Raw genomic sequence first — 12,585 nt, 5'->3', positions numbered from 1 at the left:
CACAACCTCGAGATCAAGGAGATCACATGCTCCACCAACTGAGCCAGCGAGGCACTGGGATTATGCCTTTAAACAAATTTTTTAAACAGTGATTGTACTAATAATAACCAGCATCATCTCAGTCTTCTAGTTTAGTTGGAGAGAGTCATCTCTTTTCTTGAGGAACTTTGCCTGGATCTTGACACACAGGACAGGAGACTAAAGAGGTGGGCCATTCAGTTTTCATGAGTGTAGGAAAGACTGATAACCTCACTATTTTCTGTCCTCATCTTCACAAAAACAGAAAACAATCTGCCTCATTCACTGAGTTGTTGTATAAGCCAATGAGAGTTTTCTTTTCAAATAAACCGTAAATCACTTATAACAAGGATCATTATTATTACCACAATAGGAAATTGTGAAAGGACTGTTGAGTTCAGCGGGGTGTAATGTAGAATTCTTTTTCCTGCAACAGGAAATATGATATCATTTTTTAGTGTAGTAATGCTGGTTGTAGAGAAAAAAATCATTAAATTTTCTTTAAAATATAATTATGATAAAAAAAAGATAAAATAAAAAATCACTGAGGAAGGTATTAAATATTAAACTTGTGTGAAACATCCAAGAAAAAAATCCCATGAAAATTCAAATAGGCAGATTGAACTTGCTTTTCTGGTGATAACTTTTATTTTAGAGTGGATTTTAGGCTTGAACTGGCCACACACAATTTCTGATTGATACTTTTTAATGAGGTTCTTTTCAAAGTTTTAATAGTCACCACCACTAGAAACTATCTTTGTACAAGTAGGTGATAATAAAATGTAAAACCATTTTACAACCATTCAAAATTTGCAACAGCTGAAATTAAATGTACAGAATCCAAAAGATCTTTCTCGACTAAACTGACAGAAATATCGAGGAAATGTCTTGCAACAATGTAAGCAGATTTCAGAAGCAATCGAAATGTTTTCATACAGAGTATTTCAAACAAGGCAGAAGTTCTCACTTGAGAATATATGTGAATGGTTAAGGTGATTATCCTCTACAGCTAGTTTGGACGAAAAGAGTGTAAAAGAATCACCACGAAAAGCAAATCGCGAACTACCACATCATCAGCAAATCAAATAGAAGTACCTAGAATTTGTGAAAGTGGAGACTCTGGGCTGACTGCAGCAGCTGTGGCCCTGGACATTTTAGAAGCTGCCTCTCAGCTTCGCTCTCACTCTTCCCACTTGGGCTGCAGGCTATGATGTCAGAGCACCTGGAAAATGACCTTCTCCCTCAACCCTGCAGACCTCTGGTCCACAAAGGGCGGAAAAAGTGCTCTGTGGCTAAGACTGCCTTGGCCACATTTCACATTTCACAGTCGAACAAGAAGAACCAGATGTTACTTCTTTTCCTTTTTTTTTTTTTTTAAGATTTTCTTATTTTTTTTATTTGACAGAGAGAGAGAGAATGAGCGGAGGTGGGGGGAAGGGCCGAGGGAGAGAGAGAGGGAGAAGCAGGCTCCCCTCTGAGCAGAAAGCCCAACATGGGGCTCCATCCCAGGACCCCGGGACCATGACCTGAGCTGAAGGCAGACGCTTAACTGACTGAGCCACCCAGATGCCCCCAGATGTTACTTCTTCTGCTCACTGCCACTCAATCTCAGTCACCAGGCCCCACTCTTTGTCCAAAAGCTCCCATGAGTTGGTGAAGCCCATGGTCGTGGGATCCTGCACCCACAGAGATCAGTATGACCAAAGTGCCCCAGTAACCCACTCCATTCCAACCATGTTCGAGAAATTTCGAGTTAAAGGAACCTCTTCCACCCTCAGTAAGAGGAAGGTAAGAGCATGTGTACAGGAGAAATTTATAAACCCCGGTATTAGTACCTTAGGTGTGTGGGCATTCCTGAGGGGACGGTAATCCGATTCAAATAAACAGGGCCTGGTGCTTCCACAAAAGATCGCATCTGTTAAGCAGTGGAATACAACTCTGTCTTCTGTGCCTGTCTAATCGGTGGGCTCATTTTAATTAACAAGGACAACACCGAGCTTTTAAATCTAAAAGTAAACATGAGTCAACAGAGCATTATATATGTAGGTTGAAAATAATGACTAAAGGTGCAATCACATCCAAACAACACCTCAGAAACAGATAGAAAAAATAAAGCCAGTTCACATCACCCAGCTCTTTTCAGGAAATAAAGAGTTCAGCATCATTCAACTGGTAGCTTCTGTTTGGTTAAGCAATCATCAAGCAGAAATCATGGTTCATTACAAATCCCAACAGATATTCCCCATTCGAGTGGTTAAATATTTCTTTGAAGGGAAGAAACCCCCTCTATTCCTTTTAGATTTTAATTTTCCGCACAGGAAAAACTTTAAAATAGGAATCAGAGGATCTAAATCTCTCAATTATCTTACATGTCCCCTCAGACATATCACTTAAAATCTGCGATTCAGTTTTCCAGCTATAAAACAAAGACATGAACTGAAATGATATATGAGGCCACAGAACTATAAAATTCTAGAATTTTCTCTTTGATCTATTTCCTCACAGTGTTCTATAAATTAGGACCCTTTTACTCAGGAACTATGTGTTTTTCAGATATAAAATGTCATTGAGATGATCACTGAAAGTCAACGACATAAAATAATAGTGAAAAAGATGCCAATTTAGGTAACATGAGCAGGGATGTGGTGGTGTGTATCACTGCATCCTTGGGAATGTTTGAAATAGACTCAGTGCTCAGCATATATTTGATAAATTCAAAAGATCCTTGCAAAACACTTAGCCTTCCTCAATTGTTTTGGAAGATATTTTTTCCTGTATGTTTGTTTGTTTTGCTTTTGTTTTTGATAAAGAACTTCTTTGCTTCAACTTCTCAGTACTTATGCTGGATGACGTAGAGGAATTAAGGAGGTCTCATAATGGGTAAAATCCCGAGAAAATCTTTTTCTTGGTTTTGCAGTTTTACTCTAAACCTTCAGCAGTGCGCACAGGGCTGTCTTCTCAGAGTATACCCTCAAGGCAGTCATTCAATGGACCATTCATCCCTTCCATGAATATTCCTTAGGCATTTACCCTGAGTCAGGTACCTATGCTCCATGCAAGGTAAATAAAATGAACAACAATCCAGTTTTCATGGAGCTTATATTCTCAAGGAGAAACACAAGGAAAACAACATATAAGTAGAGTATGTGACAGAAGAAAACTTTCGGACCATACTCAATTTTATGGGGGGAAAAAAAGAATTAATTAGGAGTAGGACGGATGGGGAAATTGGGGTGAGGAGGCATTTCAGGTAGGGTGGCTCTGAAGAGATATTTTAGGGGACATCATATGGCAAAATAAAGGAAGCCAATGGAAGATCTGAGAACCCAGATGGCTACCAGAGGCAAGGGCAAGCACCAATGAGAAGTTGGGGAATTCAGACAACACTATTGAGGTCTCCCATGGTGGCTTACTAGTTGTGTGGAATCAAAACATCTCATTTGATCTCCGGAACTTACTCATCTTCTAACTACGAGTTTGTCACGCATGGCATGGTGATTACAGTCAACAATACTGTATTGTATACTTCAAAGTTGCTAAGAGACTAGACCTTAAATGTTTTCACCACAAAAAGAGAGATGATAATTATAGACGTGATAGAGGTGTTAGCTGCCCCTACAGTGCTAATCCTATTGCAATAGAGAAAAATATCAAGTCAACACACTGCACACCTTAAGCTTACACAGTGATATATGTCACTGACATCATTCATTCATAAATAAATACATAAATAAAGCTGAGAATGAAAGATCAAAAGTCTCATTCAACCTCTTTGAACCCCGGTTTATCCCTAAGTATTAGGGATTATAATATTGCCTCACAGGATTGCCAGAAGGATTACATGGAGCCAAAAAAAGTCTTTCAGTACCATCCCATGGTCTGCCAACTGAACAAATCCCCTGGCGTAGCACCCTATGTGGTCTGGACCCACTTTTCTAGCTGCATTTCAGTCTATTTCCCCTCCCTCACCTTTGACCCAAATACAATGTGTCCGCACAGATCCCTAAATGTGCCAGTATTTTCCATTTGTCCCTGCCTTACACCGTTGTTCCCTCTACTTGAAATATTCTCCACGTCCTTCTTGTCTTAACACACTTTTACTTGCTTATCAAGACCTGATTCAACCAATACTTCTTGCCACTCTCTCACAGTCCAGTGACAAGCTGAGCCCCCTTGATCTGGAGCCATTAATTCACTGCTTTGTCTCACCCTCTCTACTGCACCCTCCCTGAGAAGGGAAACAACTCCATATCTGCACATCAGATTCCTACATAACCTGGAACAAGTGGGTGCTCAATGAATGTTCATTGGGTAATCCCCATGTCAGCTGGGATCTCCTTGGTGCTGAAAATCTGGACATAACTGGCTCCCACTGTGAGGTTCACATTTCTAGTGTTAGTCAAGAGAAGCTGGATTGTTCCATAATAACAAAGATCCCCAAAGCTCAGGGGCTTAAGACAAACAGAATTAGCTCTCATTCATGGGACATGTTCAACCCAGCTCGGCTAGGGGATCAGCTCATCATAGTTCCTAGGACTCAAGAAGTCAGAGGCTCCTTCTTGACACCTGATTCCTCAGTTACCACCACAGAAAGAAGGGAACTCTTGAATGTCTGAAAGGGTTTGGCTAGAAGATTCTCAAAGGCCATTTTCTAATTTCTCATCAAATTCTCAGTTTCCAATTTGACTAAAATTTTTATGAGAACAACTCCTTTAAATATATTTCAAGAGCTAAGTAGGATGGGGAGAAAAGGTCCACACACACACACACACACACACACACACACACACACACAGTGCACATGTATATATGGAGCTATGCACACAACTTCCAACCACTAGTATTGAACTATCACAAGCGCTTAAAGTCCTGTAATCGCCAGTGCCAACTGCCGCATGTTCGGGAAAGAGGTGATTTACCTGGTGTTCTGCTACCTGGGCAGTCCTATTGCCTTAGGGTTAGGTTTCAGAGCCATACATATGTAGGAGTTTTTTCCCCTCCACCTAAAATAAAACCTAGTTCCACCAGTGGATAGTGAGTGATATTGAGCAAGTCATTTAATTTTTCTGAAACTCAATTTTGCAACTCCAGTAATCAATAGCACTGGGGTCATAATAATAAAGCAGTAACAGCTTACAACCATTGGGCATCTATGTGCATGCATTACCTTAATTCATTCTCATTCTTACACACACACACACACACACACACACACTATTGACTGGTGCTATTATCCTACTGCAGATTAGGAAGCCAAAGCACAGAAAAAGAGAAGTAACGTGCCTTGGGCCACAATTAGGCCAAGTTGAACTCAGGTCCAGAACTAGAGCTGTTAATTCTACTCCTACACATCAGTAAAAGAGGACATAGTGTCAAGAATCCAAATCTGTGAATACATTAAATGGGAACAGGTTTATGGAAAGCTGGTAAAATGTGAAGGCTAATTCTTCAAGATTACTATAAACCACTGATGACAAGAACCATGTTGCATTCATTTGCGTGTTCCCTGGCATACAACAGATACTCCATAAATGCTTGATGTATGCACTACACACTAATTCAGGTGATCCACAAGGGGTATTATGGGACCATGCCTACTTGACCAAGTATGGTACTCTAGGTAAAAGTACCTGACCAGACTGTCGGTGAAGAATTTCTACCCTCTGGGAATGAGAAACCTGGAAGTTTCCAGAGACTGAAGGGCCTTGGAGCTGAGTTAGTTCAATAACTGTAATGTAGAGACAGAGAGAGAGAGAGGAAAGAAAAAAAGGAAAGAGGAAGGAAAGGATGAGGGGAAAGAGGGAAAGAGAAAGAAAGGAGGACGACGACGACGAAGAAGAAGGAGGACGAGGAGGAGAAGAATAAGAAGGACGAGGAGGAGGAGAAGAATAAGAAGGACATGGAGGAGGAGAAGAAGGAGGGGGAGGGGGAGGAGGAGGAGGAGAAGGAGGAGGAGGAAGGAGAAGGAGAAGAAGAAGAGGAAGAAGAAGAAGGAGGAGGAGAAGGAAGGAAAAGGAGGAGGAAGGAGAAGGAGGATAAGGAGAAGAAGAGGAGGAGGGGAAGAGAGAGGAGGGGAGGGCGAAGAGGAGGGGAAGGAGGAGCAGAAAAAGGAGGATTAATGCCAAAGGGTAGATCTGTGGTCCTCAGTCAGTTTAAGGCTTGGGACAAATGGGCCTTGGATGTTGGGAGCCCCACTCAGGGCCACATCACAACCCCAAGCCATCTCATCATCATGGAGGCTCTCAGATTAAGTTGGGTGGGGTCTTAGCTCTGGGCACATAGAGAATGTGTAACCAAATCCTGCCTTCCAGCCAATCAGCCTCATGAGGAACTGAAGCCAAAGGACGCAGCTTTATTTGTGATGACCTCCATCCTGGTTCCACAGCCAGTGTCTAGACACTATTTATTGGCAACCCCCTGGGGTTTGTAAGGAGTACACTTGAGTCTAATTAATCAACCTGACTAACAGTGTGCACAGTCGTTAAAGAGTAACCACAGCTTTAATGAAGACAAAAGGGCGCCAGATGTCCCCTTTGATCGTAACTTGGGCTACTTTGTCTCCTCTTCCCTGTTCTTTCCCTTCCTTGCCCAGCTCCTCCCAATCCACACTCATTTCCTGTCATACTCCTGCCTTTTCTCCTGTGACATGCACATGACTTTCAAAGCCTCTGCTGATACTGAGCCCCATTCCTGAATCATGCAGATGAATTGCTGTGTGAGCTGGATGAGGCCTCAGTTTCCCCATCTGTGATGAGGGTGATGATGTCTGCCTAGCAGGTTTCTTGCATGGGTTCCATACAATAAAGTCTGTGGCAGTGTAGGGCTCACCCTCCTTCTCTCCCTCCTGCCTTTCTCACTCCTCTATTCTTCCTTCTTCTTCCCCTTTATGACATTGCTCTTTTTAAAATCTTTACTGCCTTTCTTCCCTTCTTCCCCTTCCTCTCTTCTTTCCTCCTCTTTTCATTTCCTTCTTTATTTCCTCCCTCCTGCTTTTTCTCTCCTTTTCCAGGTTTTCTTCTTTGCTCACCCTCTCTCCCTTTGCAGTCAGAAGTCATCACAGGCACAGTCAACTTGAGACTTCACTGGATGTCTGGCAAGGCTGGCAAATTTGTAAAAGACTAAAGCACAGGAATAGCACTGGAAGTGACAAAGCAGAGAGAGGTGTTGGTTGCTTGTTGTTGCTCTGAGACTGTCTTTCTCTCACCTTCTTGGCTGGCGAGGAATATGCAGTGAAACAGGAGATTGAGGAGGCCCGGAGAATCTCCATCTAAACATCTTGGAGATTCTGTCTCAATGCTTGCAACTACCCTATCTGAAGAAAAAGAAAGCTCTAAGCTAGTTACTTATGTATTGCTATGGACTGAATCGTGTTCCTCCCACCAAATTCATATGTTGAAGCCCTACCCCCCAGTGTGCTAGTGTTTGGAGGTGACGTCTTTGGAAGGTAATTAGGGATAGATGAAATCAGGAGGATGGGACCTTCATGATGGAATTAATGGCTTTATAAGGAGAAGAAGAGAGAAAGATCACACATAGCAGGAAGACAACCATCTGCAAGCCAGGAAGTGGGCTCTCACCAGGAACTGGATTAACAGGCACCTTGATCTTGGACTTCCCAGCCTCCAGAATTGTGAGCAATAAATGTCTGTTGTCGAAGCCCCCCAGCCTCTGGTATTTTGTCATGGCAGCCCTCATAGACTAATACAGGTATGCTGTAACTTGCAGCTGAAAGTAATACTAATCAATAACCTCTTGGCCTTTGGAAAGAAATTAGAGTCCCAACTCTTCCACAATCCATATCTGAGTGGGGGAGTTCTTCTGGATGCATGCAGATGCATTGAAAGCACCTTCCTGACCCCTTTACAGAGTAGCACTAACCCTGCTATTTAGTAGGTGCTCTTAACAACTGATCTCATATACTCTGAGAGGGATTGCCCGATGAGGAAGTGCCCCACTTAGAATTCAATTTAACATTCTTGGGGCTGTAGGCTTTCCTTTTCTAATTTTGAAGATTTTTTTTTTTTTTTTTTGCTCCAGCTCACAAAAACTGTAGGTTTTCTCCTGGCCCGGCTAACTCTGCTTGCATGGTTTGCCTATATCAGTCACTAGCCAACTAGTTAGTTACCCAAACTAGGTCATTTTCACTAATTCATTCAAAAGCTGTTTACTAAGCTTCTATTATATGCCAAACCCTGAGGAGAGAGTGGTGAAAAAGGCAGAATGGTCCTCACCCCTGAGGAGAAAATGTTCTAGTTAGAGAAGGCAGAAAACAAGTAAATGAACAAGTAAATGGGATCATTGCAGATTATAAGATGTCCTATACAGGAAATAAACAGATATTTTGGGTTGGAAAATTCTGGAAGAAGGTAACTTAAGTGGGATGGTCAAGGATCACTCCTCTGAGGAGGTGACTTCTGAGTGAGACTAGAATGAGCCAAGCAAGAAATGATCTGGAAAGGGACTCCAGACAGAGGGAACATCAAGCATGAGCGAAAGCAGTTTGTCCTCTTTACCTTTTCTTCTTAGCTAATAATTCAGCATCCGCACCTATTTGTCACAGGGCCTGGTACAAATGTCTTATCCTGGTATCTCTACATTATATATCCATTAGTCCATGAATGAATGAATGAACTGCAAGAAGTATGAAATATTCCTAGTACAATAGGAAGCTAGTGAACAATTTTAAACTAAGAAGTGATATTATCTCATTTATGTGATAATCCCAGCTTAAATCACTGATGACTTTATAAAAATAAAAATTTTTACTGAAACTATTACAAGACTTCTCCTTCCCATATCTTATGAGTTTTTCCTGTATTTTTATGAATGAAAAAGAAAGAAATGCTTTTCCGCCATTCTGATTAGTTTGCAACTGGTTCATTGTTGTTATGGCTTTGGTTTGGTTTTTGTCTAAAGAAACATACTTTGGGGCACTTGGGTGGTTCAGTCAGTTAAGCGTCCAACTCTTGATTTTGGCTCAGGTCTTGATCTCAGGGTCGTGAGATTGAGCCCCACATCAGGCTCCACGCTCAGCATGGAGTCTGCTTGAGATTCTGTCCCTCTCCCTATCCTCTGCCCCTCCCCCTGTTCATGAGCTCTCTCTCAAATAAATAAATAAATAAATAAATAAATAAATAAAAATCTTAAAAAAAAATAAACGTACTTTACCGGAGGCAGTCAAATAATGTATCAGTTATCTATAGCTGCATAACAAATAACCACAAAATTTGGGGGGACTTCAAACAATAAACATCTATTGTCTCACAGGTGATGTGGATCACAAATTCAAAAGCAACTTAACTGGATGATTCTGGTTCATAGACTTGCAGATGCACCACCTGAAGGCTTGACTGGGGCAGGAAACTTCACTTCCAAATAGCTTCTGGAAGGGGACATCAGTTCCTCCTTGACTATTGGTAGGAGGCCTTGGCTCCTCAATACATAGATGCCTGAGTGTCCTCACAGCATGGTGGCTGACTTCCCCAAGAGTAGACAATGCAAGGGAGGGCAAGCAGAATGGTCTAGTCTTAGAAATGACATGCCACCATTTCTGCTGAATTCTATTGATCAAACAAACTAATTCTCATACGATGTTGGAGAGGACTATGCAAGGGCATGAACACCAGGATGTGGGGGATTCTTGGGGGTCATCTTAAAGTCTGACTACCGGAGATGAACAAAGAGAAGGGGAGGTGACTGGATAGAGCTGAGATGGAGATGTACACCTTTCTAAGCAAAGAATTAATAGGGGTTAATAAGATAATGTCTGCTGCCTATTCAAGACCCATCTCCCACATGCTTCTTTGTATCAGATCCCTTGATCACTGGAAAGGTGGCCAGGTCCTGGCTTTAGGTATAAGCATGAGATACAGTTCTGGCCAAGGACATATATACGGAAGTCTTCTAGGTGATTCTGGAGAGACTTTTTGACCTCTGATAAGGAGGAGGTACTCAGGAGAAACTCTGAGCAGTGCTCCTACCTCTGCTTTGATCTTTCCATGTGGTGCAAGAGAATGAATGCTAAAAGAGGCTGTAACCATCCTGGAACCATGAGGTAAAGGTCAAAGGAATTCTAGAGTCGCCAATACAAAGCCCCAGATATAACTGATTTCCTGAACCAAATCAGCAAATTTCTACATTCCCCACTTCTTGTTGTGTAATAAAAATAAACTCTTATTGGTTTAAGTCACTCTTATTTGGGTTTTTCCATTATTTGTTGTCATTCTAACTTATAAAGGCATCTAACCCAGACATAGGAGGCCAGGGAGAGCTTTCCTGGAGAAAGTGATATCTGTGCTAAGAGCAGAAGGATAGGTAGGAAGAGGCTCTGAGGAAGGGGGGCAGCAAATCCCTAGATTCAGAGAGAAGGGAGAGCAAGATATGTTTGGAGAGCTGAATGTAGTTGAGTGTGGCTAAAGGCCTGAGGGCAAGATGGGCAGCAATGGGAGAGGGGACTGGAGAGGGCCATCCTAGAGATATTTGTCTTTGATTTTAAGGCATAGGAAGGCAAAGAAGAGCCACTGCAATGTTTTAAGCAAGGGAGTGACATGTTGGCATGGGCAAAGGAGGTGGGGAGTTGTTCTTTTGTAGATATAAAGTTTCAGTCATGGAGGGTGGTGAGGGAGTTCTGGGTTCATGCTGTACAACAGTGTATGTGAAGTTGACAATATTGTACTGGGAACTTGGAAATTGCTGGGAGGGGGAATTTTATGTTATGTGTTTTTTCCACAATAAAAAAGAGTGACACATTCATATTTTTAATTTAGAATGATCACAGCAGCTGGAGAAAGGAGGCAGGCTATAACTAGAGAGACACGTTCAGTCTACTACCATCACTAGGTGAGAGAGGATGGTGGCCAGAAATAAGAAAACATCAGTGGAGGTGGCAGAACTATAAGAAAGTTTTCATCTACTCTATCAGTAGTTAACAGACCTTATTATTCAGTGGATGAGGTAGGGCGAGCTCTTAAATATTGAGCATTTGCTACGTGTGTTGTACCATATCAGGTACTTTATGATGAATTGCCTGTAGTCTTCACAAAACCTAGCAAAGTTTTTGCAGTCTTCACAAAATTTAGCAAAGGTAATTCTCCCTTGTTATGAAAATTCCAAAGTGTTAAGGAATTGGTCAAAGTCACCGAGATAGCACCTTGTAAAGTTAGAACTCAAGAATGAGTCTTCCTGACTAAAAAATCAACTCATTTCACTAAACCATGACTTTAGGTAAACATAATATTTAATGATTCTAGTAAGCATCTGAGGACTAGGCCAATCACTTCCAAACGTTTTGTTTACTTCTATCTATATTAAGAAATCCACTTTACATTGTGCCCAGTCCATGTAGTGTGTGTGTGTGTGTGTGTGTGTGTGTGTGAGCATGTGCATGTAGCTCCCAATATCCAAATCTATTTGATTCCTATTTGTATAACAAGAGTTCAAATATCATTTTGGAGAATGAGAAATACCATGTCAAACTGAATTTTATGTTTTGTGAATTTCAGATACTGTAACACTAAGAACTTGATAAGGTATTTTTCTGAAATTTTATCAAATTTTCTTCTGTTCTTTACTTCAGAGAGGAAGAATTTGGATGCTAAAGAATGTCTTTGTATGGCGTAGCAAGACATAATTGTCCTTATTATTCTATTTTACTACCTTTCATTAATGTATTCTTTAAATGCTAATTATGACCCACCAAGTAATTTTGCAGTCTCCCCGATTTGGTTGGAACACACAGTGGGGGAAAAAAAAAAAAGCTCTGATTGGGAGAAAGAATGAATCTCATACATTTGTATATATGAATCATATTTTGAGATATTAATTCAAGGGGTTTGCTTTTGTGTGCTCCTCTTTTTCTTTGCCTTTGTTCAAGCTTTCTTTAAGTCACTTCCATAAAGAAGGAGCAGAAAGCAAAAGTAATCTTTTCATCTTTTGTTTTTACAAAAATATAACCCCCGAGGAGAACTTAAAGGTTTTAGAGGTACAAGGAGCACAAGTTTTAGAGGAAAGCATGTGCACAGGGGAAAATCAGAATGGGCCTCAAGGAAACGTAAAGGACTGTATCGGTCTAAAGGAGATCCTCCCAAGCTGGAAGAGGAAGACAGACAGACCGGAAGACAGACAGACAGAAACAGAGAAAGCCAGCAAGTCTCAAATAATGACTTTTCAGTAGTGCCCTGGAGAGGGTTCATCACCCCAGAGAGGAAGGGCAATGTGTTACATCGAGCACATGGGACCAGAGGCAGACCTATGAAGACTCTCCCACAGGGACCATGAGAGTCGGACAAAAGATCCACTGCCTCAGGGGTGACCTTTATAAAGGGAGAGCCAAAGACCAGAAGGCATGCACATTCACGGGTGCACACCTTCCTCCTGACACACCTGGGCACTGAGTAAGAGCCAAGAACCAGGGCATCTCTCCAGGATAAGAAAGGTACAAATGAAAGCCTCAAGAAGGATGTGAGTTAAATGTCTCACCAACTGGGTAAAAACAGAAATACATCGTTTTTTGGAAGGTAAAGAAATGTATTTCTTTGATACTTATTTAATGGACAGAGATCCATACAT

This window comes from Mirounga leonina, unplaced genomic scaffold, assembly GCF_011800145.1.
Source record: "Mirounga leonina isolate KUSES-001 unplaced genomic scaffold, KU_Mleo_1.0 Mir_165, whole genome shotgun sequence".
In the NCBI taxonomy this organism is placed as follows: domain Eukaryota; kingdom Metazoa; phylum Chordata; class Mammalia; order Carnivora; family Phocidae; genus Mirounga; species Mirounga leonina.
Note: the sequence above shows the minus strand (reverse complement) of the source record.